Genomic DNA, 13,696 nt, shown 5'->3' with positions numbered 1-13,696 from the left:
CTCCAAAAAGGAATTATGAATCAATGGTGCAGAAATACATTTTGATCGACGAAAAACTGATGTCATATGTGCGGTTATATAAGGATATAAATAGTTTGAACATGAAAGCCCTTGCCTCAATTTGTGTTGATGATATTGGTAAACCTTAGGGAAAACAGCCGAAATCTCATAGTTTAAAAAATATTCTGTCTCCTCAGAATGAGTTCAAAATTAGCTATTGAGCACGTTTCAGAAATTTAATGAGAGACTCTTAGAATACTTAACAACTCTACAGTCGCATTATTTCCGTTTGAAAAATACGCAAGAATTGGTGTTACATTAATCTCCTTCATAGCGTTGTTTGCTATAGTGTATACGTTGGGTCTATTTTCTCAATTTATTCACGTTGAACATCAAGATTGACTCTTGACTGAAGTTTGATGGAAGAAAAACAAGTTACCTCAGTACAAAACAGAAATTTTCCCTACGACGGCTACAACCCGATTCACATACCGATCGTTTGTCACCTCGTGCTTGGGTTTATATTATAAGTCCGAGTGTGATACCTACATACAATTATAGATCAGCAATGCCCGGATTGCCAGTGTGCGTGAAAGATGATATACTCGTATGATGCTTGATTATTTTATTTCATTATTGGTGCCGTCCTAATTTCATACCTGCACCTGGGAAGAACTGGAAGTTATATCTATCTTTACCCTTGCAGAATCTCCCATCTCTTGCGATCTCTAATTTGTCTGCTCTGCGCCCTTTTATAACTCTTAAGATTGATAACATTTTCTCGGAGTGAAATTCGCTATGCATTAGCTCTTGATATGAATTCAGTTGTTTAAAACTTCCTTTCACGAAAATTGCCTACGGATTTTTAATACATGTAATTCGGACCAAGGCATTTGAATAATCACTGTAAAAGAATAACTGAATGCCCCAAGGAATTCATACCACTGCTTCCATATACTGGTTTCCTAAAACGGGGATTAGTAACGCTCCTTGTCACTAGGCAGTCGCTCGTAGAACGCAGACTCTCACTCAGAACTATCCATCTTGTGGCACAGGCTTCCAGGGGAAAGAAATGACCCAGGGACCCGCCCGGCCTCTCTCAGGCACAGCCGCGCCACGCTAATTCAATTACTCGTCGGCGCGAATCCGTCGCCGACGGCGTTCACCGTTCTAGCTTCTCGCCCTACGCGGAACGTTGGCGCTCCCCCGAACAGTCTCCTTGATACTAAAAAGCTGGGAATTGTCGTCCAAGAAGGCCTGTCTGATGTGAGGAATAAGGGAAGGTGTTTAGTGGCGGAACGGGGTGGAGCAGAGGGTCAGTGCGTAAGGGTTAACAGAGAAAGGAATCGGAGGAAGAATTCAGACGGAGGGAGATGGGAATGGGCAGCTTCTTCTAATTTATCGATAAATACCTGTTGTAAACTCGAAAAGTGCCTTATTTTACATTCTTAATAATATCATAGGTATATTGTTGTAGGATAAATATGTTGAATGGAATGAAAGGTGGAAGTATACAGAGTTGAGTAGGAGATAATTAGAGAATAGGTTGCTGGGTTGTGTTTGCTGGGAGAGACAAGGGAATTATCGCTCTACCGCTTGATAAAATACTTCAGTTAATTTAGTACCCTGAAAACCATCGCTAGGGTGTGTGGCAGGGGGCGAATACACACCAGACTAATTTTGACCCGAATATGACCATACTGCGGTCGGACAATGTAATTCTGATCCCTTGTCGCTCGTGGAAAAAATGATATCTTAAATCTTTCTGTTCTACACTTAATCTCCTTGTGTTAATTCAAAAACCATCCCGGTTAATGCTTTTAGATTAGCTGTAATAATAATGCTATTGTATCAAATAAAATGATGTATCGCATCGAGTACTCTTATGAAATACGCGTGACCTTTTTTCTGAACCTTCCATTGCATTTACGTATGTTTGACGAGGTGAATAGATCGCTTAGATAATACGTACTCATTGTGCATCTCAATTTTAAAATATATAATTAGATTTCAAAACAAAAACATCATATTTCGGTTTGTACGCCTAATTGAGATTATTAAAATACATTGTATTACAGTGTGGCGATACGCTTCGTGCCGGGCAAGTAAACCATTCCATTGGAGGATAAAGTGTTTTATTCCAAAGTGAATATTTTATCCTATTATTTTTAATCCCACAGGTCAAATTATGTATTACTGACATAGCTTAAAGCCCAAAAATCCGCTTTGAATGGTGGGTATGTATTTGCTTTTAAATATTTTAAACACTAATGAAGTTTCAATCGAAAGAAAGGTATTCGCAATTCGTAAACATGTTATAATCCGAAATAAGTAAATATTTATTTTCTAACCTAATACGAATCAAAAGAAACTAACGTACTCTTTGGCAATATTTGATACGATTTCTAAAGTAACTGACCAATTGAATAGCGAATGAAAGTGATTGACAATGAGAAACATTTAGCGCAAAAATTATGGTTATCGAAATTATTAATAATGGCAATAAAAATAAAAAAATGTACAATTTGGAAAGTTTTGATACGTTATTTACTTGGTGATTATCTGATGAAATTTGTCGATAATCGTGGAGCATTTGTAACGATAATTACCCATTGAATGTAAAATAAAAATTATCATTGTAGCCAAATGTCGAGACTCATTGTCAGTCCTTGCCTTGAGATAAGGAAGGTGGGTTTTGGACACGAGCATTTCGTCGTTAAGGTGCCCTTTCTCCAGCAAAGGGAGACGTCGTCGCGGTGGGTGGATAATCCCTAGTACGCCTTGCCTTCCTGGAATCGCTCTTGGATTTTGCCGCCTCGCCCGTCTTTGTGGGAGGTAGACAAAAAAATTGACTCACGTGCTTCGGAATCCCGCTGGAAGAGGGTGGAGGAGAAGATGGTGGTTTCGGCAGGCGCCGGTGACTCCCCGCCGGCCCTCCCCGACGTTATCGACCGGACGCCGTCTATCGGGGCGCTGCTCCTAAAAAGTCACCGAGCCTAATTTTGGGACGGAAAAAGGAGGTTGGAGCGGGAGAGGGATGGCAGACTTTCACTTTCCCCGCAGTCGCTCATCCGTTTTCACACAGATTCACTCGTGGCAATGGATCTAGACCTTTTCCTATGTGAAAAAAAACATGATTCCACGTTGGATTGGCGCGTCCCGCATTCGATCACAATCGTGGGAGTCGCATCGATTTTCTTTCAGCGTGAATCGAGAACAATTTTGGCGCCCCGCCCGCCGTCCGTGGTCTAACATTCTTCCCACCTTCCTTCCGTCCCCACCACGCGCAGAAAAATCGTCCGAGAAAGGTGGCCGGAATTCTGATTTCCAATATTTGCGTGTAATTTCGCTTGGATTGGCCTCGGGGGTCGGGGTTCTCACTCTGTGTGGTTTGGACAGGCTAAACATGAGTAGACCTTTGATGTACAGGATTTGTGTTGAACATGATTTTATGTTGTCGTATTCCCACTATCATACCCTGGCAATGTCGTTGTCTCAATTCTGCGCTGGTGTCTTAGGCGATTTTTGGTATCTGGGTAACAGCGGCGCCGTTCGAGGAATGTAGCAGATTTCAACTGGAACCTTATCCTTCCATCGCCCCCCTTGTCACCTCTACGATCACTAATTTTGTGTGCATGCGTTGTTTATGTGTGATTCACGCAGAGTTATTCCGCGTACTCCGATGAAAGTGGCTGGGAACACCGAAATAACTTTTAAAATTTTTATTAATCTTTTTAAAAATATTTTTAAGCTAGTATTTATATTTATACGTGTGCATTTAAGGTTGGTGAACGCCAAGATAGGTGGACTATCTTATAATATATAAAACCATGAACACGGTAATCAACCCGAAGGTCGGTTTGGTAGGTGATGGTAGAGTTCACCCCGTACTAAGCCCGACGGCGTGTGAAATTCACACATCAGGGTAGGGGGGCCAGTTCCTTTCCCTGTGCCGGTTATGGTTTCCCAAGAAGATCTGGCACCCTAAATATCACATAGAACCCTATATATATATATATATATATATATATATATATATATATATATATATATATATATATATATATATATATATATATATATATATATATGTGTGTGTGTGTGTATAATTATCAGCAAGGTAATGTACTAATGGGTTTCCCGAAGATGTTACCATGTAGAAAAACTAGTTGAAGAATAAATATTTTCTTTGGGACGGAAGTTCTGCGCTTAGTCTAACTCTCCTATTTAGAGAATTCCACAAAATCTCGTCCTAAACTATGTCTAATACTAATTTATTATATTTTACGTATGTGCTTGGAATTCATTCAATGCACTTGTCGTTGAACATTCGCCATTCCTAATGATGCTTATGTGATTTTATTAAAAAGAAGGTGACTTTCGAGTAAATTTTACCATTCGAGAGTGAGAGAAGGTAAGTAGGTTGCCATAGTGCTGAACATGCCCCCCACACTAGTATCGATAATTTGATATTTTGTCTTTTTTACGTCCCATACAGCCTGTACGTTACTATGGTCAATTCACTTATTCTTTTATTTCTTATTGCAGGTGGCTGAAATTGGGGTTACGACTTAATTACGTGTCAGGAGAATGTCCCTGTGAATGCTTTAAACAGCAAAGAACAGCGCCGTCGTCCGGGCAGTAATAAGGTAATGGAAATATGATTCACTGTTTTTAATTGGTGAACGTTTTTATTTATGTATTCATCGATGAAATTGAAAACAACCATTTCGATTGGCATGTAATTAAAATGAGCGAGTAAATTCCCAAGTTAATTTTATTTAATCTATCAATCCTTATGGTAGGTTGGTATGCTACTTAGCCGTTAGAACAATAAATCTGCTTATGTTCAGAGTCAAGTATTTCATGAGCCACCAGAAAATTATTTCGTTTTTGCTTCATTGTCTCTTGTTGTCTGTTGTACTGATTAAATTAATTTTTTTTTAATTCCACTGGTTATTTAGGTCAAGTCAACTATTAATTCGACGCTGAGTCGATTGTTTGTCAAAGGTTATGCTAACTATCAACCGAGAATGTGTGACGATGGGACTTCCCTCAAACCTATGGCCATCGAAGCCTCGATTGATTTTTACGAAAATGTAGACTGGGTCGGAAGCTATTCGTTCGTTCCTGCTGGATGCTGTCCAGGCTTCCACAAGAAATCTCGAGAATTTGAGGAATCTATTCACAGACCTTGCCTTAGCCTATCATGCCATACTTTCATATGGGCTTGGACAGAATGGCTTGGATTTTGAAGATACGGATGCCATGAATGCATTTGAATTCCTTTGTTATTTTGAGTTACGTACCCATGATATTTTTTCTTCTTCCTACTTTTCAATATATTTTTTTGCTATTTTCAAAGACTGATTTCTCATGCTTCGTGGTATCATTATTCCCTTATATTTTTGTGGGGCGCGTTAGGTTAGAGTGTAGCGCGATGGGCTACTGCCCGGAGAGCTTGGGTTCGATTCCGGTAGACGTATTTGGCAATCCCCAGCTTCAGCCAAGCTTTTTGAATTTTAGAGTTCCAGATCTTCCTGTGGGAAACCACAGACTGGGCAGGGAAAGGAACTGTTCCCCAATCCTTGTTTGTATTTCACTCGCCGTTTGTTTGGAATTAGTTGATCTCTACCCTCATCTATCAAATCAGACGTCGGTTTGAATACTGTGGCAAGGAATTAGGTGGTCTGCATATGCCAATGGGATAATACCTGAATACTGTCCATTCCCAAGGCACGACTCGTTCTTTCGTTAACCTCGGTATAAGCTGACGTGTGTGCCACCCACTTATCTACTTGAGTATGCTACTTAATTTTCATGGATGGATCACGTTGTTGAGGAAATTAGCGAAGTAGTGAATGGATGGATGCAGAGTTTGTAGAAGAAAAAGAAAGTGCGAGTGAAGATGGTGGAGAATAAGTTAAGGGAATATTGAGGAATCGGTCGACGGAAATTCAGGAAAGTTTTTTGGGATATTTAGGGAAATATTAGGGGATATTTGAGCAGGTTTGGGAAAAAACTGTAATGTATTTTCCTACTAGTTTTGTTTGAAAAACAACCTCATTATAATGCATCGTAAATAGTATTACGCGTCTCATAATGTAAGCGTTCTCCGCTCATAATTAAGAAATAAAATCAATGAAATGAAAAAAATGAGTATTAGCAATTGATTTACTTGCTTCACAATGTAACTGCATGATAATATTTTTAATGCTGTCGATATTAATCGATAGATTATTTACGAGCTACCGTTAACCACTACGGAGTTTTTGTATCGATATTTCTCCGCCTCCAGGTGAAGATATTGTTGATGCTGGGTTAGAGGATCCGGAGAAGAAGATTAGAGGAGTGTTGGTGCATGGCGGGGGATGGCTGAGGGATTTTTGGGAACAGGTTGTGGGGTTGTGTGGATAAGGTTGGTCTATTTTTGGATAAAAATTGATAGATTTTTGGATCTGATTTTGGGGATTCCTTAGGATTAGGTGGTTGGAGGATCGATAAAGGATAGGGAACCTTTGAGAGAGGCTTGGTGGATTATGGATCAAATATTGAACGATAGATGAAAAAAGGCTGTACTTTTATTAATGAAAAGTTAGTTATATTTAGGAAACGTTTGGTCTAATTTTGAGGGAAGGATGTTGGAGAAAAGTTGGGAGATTGTTGGATCATACTACAGGATTGATTGCTAAGGGAAGCATTTAGACCTCATTCGCCAAATGATCCATCTGTTTCCATTGTGAGAGTTTTGCTTGCATCCCAGAGGGAGTTTACCTAAGTCAATTCGCGTAGCATGAGTCGTTATCATCCGCGAAATTATCGTCGCATTCGACGAAAGCTCTCCACGGCTTTTTCGGCGAAGTTGGGTCCTCCTTATCGGAAGTGGGGAGGGGAGATTGGTGGTTGGTGGTCGCGGGCTTCTTCGCGGTCGCTGTGACTCATGGAGAGTGTGTTTCCTCGAAACTTTCCTCCCACCGAATTTGGTGGAAACGTGTTAGCATATTTTTCAAGAAAATCCGGCGGAGGGAAGTTAAGACGGGAACTGCCGGGAGAATGCGAAAACCTCGTAATTTTTCTCCGGCAATTAACGTAACACTGGGGGAGAAAATGTGATAATTGAACACGCGAAAGGAAGTTGAAAAGAGTTAGCGTTTTAATGTGTGCTAGGAGATAGCCGTACGTATGACGGGAGTGAGGCGATTACCCTATTGAATATCTAAATTCAACCAATTAATTGATTGTGACTGCAAAAGTACTTTCTTAGAATGAATAATAGCTTTTAAATTCGATTAATGTGCTTTACATAGTGAATGTTGGTCCTGAGTTTTCCATACTGGATCTTGAGATGATGTGGTTGAATCATGTATGCACGATTTGACTCCGTTGTCTACTTTTAACTAGATATTAAATATTTTCATTACAGCGTCATGAATGGCAATGTGAAAAATAATGGGAATGATTAGTTGTGAAAGGTATTTTATAGTGTTGGTTCATATAATAAATCAAGTACCACAATGTTAAATCTAAAACGAAACAATTAACTTCCATACGAGTATTTTCTCGGCCATACAAGTACATATTTTATATTTAGACAATGCCTCCGATTTACGAAGGAGCCAAAGCTCTTGAGACAAAAAGGTAGTCCGAGAGAAGGGATAGGTCTCGGCTTTTCTTGTATTAAATAATGTCGGTGCGTCCGCGAATCGAGCCTGTCCTCGTTTCCTTGTCGGGGAACGGAATTCATCGAGGCGGCTCGACTGCAGGATCGATGACAGAATTCCAGGTACTCGCTATTATTCCCTCAGGTGATTTCCAACTTTGAGCCTTCTGCGAAATGATAGAAAAAATATATATATTCACACAATAGCATGTGCCTGTGTATTTATATGCACACACGTACGTACATACCTACAAACACACGTATATGTGTCTATGTAAATATGTATATACTCGTATGTGTGCATACGTGTATATATATATATATATATATATATATATATATATATATATATATATATATATATATATATATATATATACGTATGCACATAATGAAACATACATGTGTGTGTATATATATATATATATATATATATATATATATACACATGTATGTTTGTGTGTGTATATACATATATATTATATATATAATTCTTATATTTTGTTGACTTCCACTGGATTGTCTAATAAATGAAATGATATTCATCACAGTAAAAATAGATGGAAAGATCTCAAGAAGATTAGAACTTATTGCTATAAAAATCATGAAAGAAGACACTTCTCATTTAATTTGAATCAGCCATGAGAGTTTATGCGATTAAATAGTCGTCAGTAAATCCTGTTTCAGGTAACCTCTGGGATATGCTCTCAACCTTAACTTGTAGTATGAAGGCAGCACTGGATAAGAAGGTGAAAATCTAGGAGCAAGTTTCTGATATTGTTTTCTTTTGATTATTGAATCTAATTAATGAAACAAACTTCGGAGCATTCGTAGGTATTGGCCATCACGCATATCTTCAAATATAAGTGGTAAACGTGGAAAGCTTTTTAAAGAAGGGCAATGGAATCAATCACCTGATGCTGCGTAACTGTCATCTCAGTTGTAGCTTTGGAGGCGGGCGTCATATCCAATTGAATTTTCACATTAACTGTTCACGGAATTTTTTTCGCGTAACTCGAAATGTTATTTAATCCATTGAATTATGGTCGTCACAAAGTCGTCCCGTAAAAATCTCTTATTTAATAGCTTTTTAAATTCGTTTTAAGGCATCTGGGCTATTTCCCAGTAAGACCATGAAGACATAAGTTCTTGCCGGTTATTGAAGTTTTGAATGTTTAAAAAATAGTTTTCGAAATATTCTTTTTAAAATCAATAGGATTTAGTTAGGATCTATTATGGGAACAGGCTTGATACAGCTTGACTATCACAATACAATCCCATCCCGATCTAGCTACAACCGCTATCCATTCCCATTCATGCGCAGTGGTCCAGATTCTTGCATTGGCTGGCTAATTCTTAAGTTAATGTGTCTTATAAATATATTTTTCATTCCATTTCATATGCAACCTAGAAAAACAAAAGTTTGTTACGTATTTATTTCTATAAATGTTGCAGAAAGTAGAACATCACTATGACTGCGGCTCTGAATTCAGCAATCTTAAGGTATTACAATAAATCCAAGAGCTAGATAAAATTTCAGAGCGTAGGAAAATCATATAATGATTATGAGCTATGTATAAAGTGATGATCCGTAATATTTTCTTCATACGATAGTTAATATTTAAAAGTGCCTCTGAAGCCTAGCTATTTTCTTCTACCTATACCGTCATGAGAGTCCCGATTCGTGCCAGTAGCCGTTTAGTGAACGAGTGTTCTAAGAACAGAGAGCAGGTATTTCTCAGCCATTAGTTTAACTGATAAGGTCCTTCTTTTAAACAAAGTATGAGAACAGGGAAAGAAGAAGAATACCGGTTGATTATATTTTAGCGAGCCGGAAAGAGGAGGAAAAAATTGTCTTCATTTTAAAATTTTTAAATGGCGAGATCAAATTATTTGCAAATTTAATCATATCAGTTTCTACTTGATAGGAGGAGAACTTAACTCTCGCTTTGATAATATATTCTAATGGAGGCTATGGTTCCGTAAACTTAGCCGTATCGTGCTGCCACCATAACGAAAACGTTGGTGTACTTTCATCTATCTGGATGATACTTGAGCTTGACGTAACCGCATCGTAGCGCAAGGTTTCAGCGTGACCTTTTTATTCCTCAGATAGTTTAATCTTTCGTTTTTTTTTAAATTAAATTCACAATACGCTGCCATAGGATCGTGCAAATTAAGAAGCTTTTGGTCAAATTTTCCTACAGTTTAGTACGTATATCCAAGACGACGAATGGAAAATACACGATCACTAAGTTGGATGTAAAAATGAAATAAGTAACAAATTAATGAGAAATTAATCACGAGAAATCAAAGGATCTGCGTGATCGAAGATTTTCAATCACGACGTATATAAATTTGTGTACCAAGAAGGATGTCATTCGGCCTCGGTCGATTCCTGATGCGATAATTCGGGAGAGAAAAGCGAAGAGAAAATCGAATCGTGTATTGCTATCACTCTAAGTATCTAAAAATAAAATCGATTCGGAAATTATTTCACGTAGAAAAAAATGGAATTATTTCGTGATATTATTCGGCAAGGAAAATAAAATCCCGTCGGACCCGCCGTGTGTGACTGACGGAGACTAGGCTGGGTCGCAAGTGGAATTTTCCACTCGAGCGAATCCAAGCGGTAGCATCGAGCCTCAGCTTTATGTGCGGGATTTTAGTTTTCCTTTGTTTGTTTGTTTTCTTTCGCGCAGTCATCCATGGGCTTCAAGTGACCCCTGTCGACTTCCAATGAAATCGTCGCTTCGAGATAACGGGGGTCATTTAGTGGACCTTACGCGCTATCAAGTACGGATCGTTTCCCAAAACGACCGGGAGCATGCTCGGGGCCTTATTCTGGACGCATTCGTCGACCGCGTCTTCCGCCACCCCCAAACCCACCTCTCCCAGAGTCCAAGTGCGTATTTTCCCTTCGGTCGTAATCGAAAGCGATTGCAACCGGACCCATGTGAGTGCTGATGGTAGACCGGGTGGACCCAGAATCCATCCCAGGTGGAAAAAATAGAGATGTGAACTTGTTTTATTCAAGGAAAAAATGAAATATTGATTGGTTGCCTGATTTATGACCAAAAATGGAAATTATTTTTTTATTTGTTAGTCTACCGTTGAAGGTTAGTGATATAGTCTCCCCCTAGTTCTCTTAGACCCACCTAATAAAGAAACCCTGAAACTACTCACTGCAATAAAACTTTCTTCACTCCCGCATACTTAAAGTATACCTTTCCTTTATTCCGTCCACCAATCCTATACCTAGTAGTACTTCGTTTATTTTCCCTGCAATCAATTTTAAAATTTCCATCCTTTCCCACACCCACATCTTAAAAGCCTCCAGTCGACGTATATCATCTTGCTTAAGTGACATTTGTTTTTTCGCTCCACAAAACCACGCTTCATGTAAAAATTTACATGTATTTTTACGCATTTCTTTTTATGTGTTTTATGACCATCTTTGTTCAAAATACTTCTAGATCTACATAATATCCTGCAAGTCACCGGGAAGGTGTGTGGCAGGGGGTGTATACCAGGCATACATACATACATACATACAGAACCGACAAAGTCACGCACGATGCATGAGATGCAATTACAGAAAAAAAGATGATAAACTGATTCACTTGATATAGTTTTTGCCCTCTAGCTCGAACGTGTAATTTAGCCTGAAAAGGAAATGTAGAAACCGCTGGTAGATTAATCAAGTGTGTCTAAATGGAGAGCGGGAACGCCGTGGTAGCCAAGACAAATTGCGCAGTACCAGAGTTGTCGTTTCTTTTTGCAGGTGAGTCTTCTCTTCTCATGGCTTCTTGTTAATGACTTGGCATCAGTGATGATTAATATGCAATGTATTGTAAATCAAGACCACTAAGCCGAATATAGTAACATTCAGTAGTTCATTTATATTAGTGTTCAGAAACTGAAAACGTCCACCCCATAGCAAATATTTGGACGCAACTTCACAACTTCTCGCGATGTTTTACTCTAAAGTTGTTTGACTGTAAAATTAACGACGCTAGGATCTCTCCGTCTATTTTACAGAGTCAGACAAATAAACGAGAATAGATATAAATGAGAAAAAAGCACTGTGATAAGGAAATCATCGATTTTTGTACCGCACCCATTAATAACAAAATTTATCGATAAACTTCTTAATTGGTGTAATTATTTTTCATCAATGTTCTGGTATAATCCAATAAATATGTTTTATTTAATTCTAAAAATCTGGCGGAGATGGCCAGCATTTTACTAGACATTTTAACACGAATCTTTTATCTGAGCTTATTTCTTCCTCCTTGAAATTGATTTTTTTTTCTAAATTCCAATTGATTCAAGTTGCTTTTGTTAAGCTTCATCGATGAATCCCTCGTGCCTGGTTCTTGGTAGCTACTGGTCAACTGATGTAATTTAGCACTGTCGATTCTATTCATTGATCAATCACGTGACAACATTGCATCCTTTCAATGGGACGAATACGAATCCGCGATGGCTCCACTTTCGAGCGTTGCTAAAATTAAAAATAGGGAGTAAGCATTCTCCAATCCTACACCGAAAAGTGGGTGGCCACGCACGGCCTTCCAAAGCGCGCAGAGCTTCGTATGGTAACTTCGCGGATTCAAATCGCCGTGGCTCTTTTGTAACCGTGTTATGGCAATTACGGGGGTTAAATGGCCCGCCAGCTCTTTAGGACTTGAAATTCCGGCCAGTGAAGCCAGATTATGAGAACAAGAAACGGTTTATCAGAAGGAAGGAATTGAAACCCACGCATTGATGATCATTGGTGCCATTCGAATCGAAAAGAAACCAAACAAATATTGAAAAATGTACCTTTCACGGAACCAAACGAGTGGGATTCATGTAATTTCCTACGTTAAAACAATACATTAATATTAATAATCACTAGGGTAAAAAGGCGTTCGTGTCTTTCTCCGATATTTTCCCATTACGATGAGAGATGCGGCGAAGTGTAATGGTAGCGAGCGACACTTAACTGTGGCATCTCACGTTTACGGTGCCAATCATTCGGGTCGGGTGCACCAAATCTCTAAAATGGTAAACAAACTTGTATTTCTCTTTATATCTACGGATACATATGTACGGAAGGATCACCTTGCGATATCAGTGACCTTTAACTGTATCCTCCCACAAATTTCTCTCCCATCCATTTTCCTCCTGGCATGTCTACCAATTGTCTTTATTCCTTTGTCAGAACACCATTTACTTATTCCATCATTCTTTATCTTACTGTGAATTTTCAGTTCGTTCTTGAGGAGATTTGTTATTTCTCATGCTTTTTCGCAACTACCCTGGGTGTCTTTCTTATTTGGCCGGCAGATAATATATTTACGACCCCGTTAATTGTACAGGGTTATGACTTTCTTATCTTTCCGTCGCTTGTTCTTTTATGATCAGAGATTACACGTGAATTCAAAAGCATCTTCTTTTTACGATTTATAATCATAGCACTGTAAAAACAAACGTCTAAATTAAGAAGATGTTGGGGTAATATTAGAACTGTGGTGGCTTGCGTAAAAATACTCTTTTTTCTTTACTTTTTATGGAGTCTTCGTGCGTTAATCCAGTTCCAATGGCTTCTGGCATATCATAGGAATGTCTTGTTAGTTCTTGGTTAATTTTTCAAAAAAAAAATGTTAGAGCATAAAAAAACTTCATTTTTTCGCAGTAGGAGTATTGTTACATCAAGGTGATGCAATGAGTAACATTTCATAAGAGTTCCAAACCATACAATTGGAAATAATCTTTCGATTTTATGGCATAACATGAGAGAGTATGCTTTTATTTGTTTTGCACGTTAAATTTAGCAATTCAAAACGTTTATTTTATTTTGGAGTCTAGATTTTTTCTAGCCCTATTGATTATCTTTGGTGACATTTTTTGTGATTAACGTGTTTTTTGTAGAGCTACTTCTCCTTTTCGCGACGATTTTCTTTCGTACCACCGTGCGCCCTTGCTATTCACGACGTAAAAAGGTTAAGGATCATTTATCCGACACGCTATTTTACTCTATCTCAATCT

The 13,696-nt window shown here is 38.5% G+C and overlaps 1 protein-coding gene across 4 annotated transcripts in view; it reads left to right on the top strand.

Annotated features, from left to right (window-relative positions):
* RalGPS (Ral GEF with PH domain and SH3 binding motif) overlaps positions 1 to 13,696 on the top strand; it is a 351,325-nt gene that overhangs the window by 145,332 nt on the left and 192,297 nt on the right. For all 4 annotated transcript variants that reach the window (XM_071590905.1, XM_071590907.1, XM_071590908.1 and 1 more), the window contains exon 3: positions 4,549 to 4,649. The gene's annotated coding sequence lies outside the window, so the exon portion shown is untranslated. The remainder of the gene's footprint in view (positions 1 to 4,548; positions 4,650 to 13,696) is intronic.

The sequence above is a fragment of the Hetaerina americana genome, unplaced genomic scaffold (assembly GCF_022747635.1).
Source record: "Hetaerina americana unplaced genomic scaffold, ioHetAmer1.1.p SCAF_4, whole genome shotgun sequence".
Lineage (NCBI taxonomy): Eukaryota > Metazoa > Arthropoda > Insecta > Odonata > Calopterygidae > Hetaerina > Hetaerina americana.
This window is presented reverse-complemented; position numbering and strand designations above follow the sequence as displayed.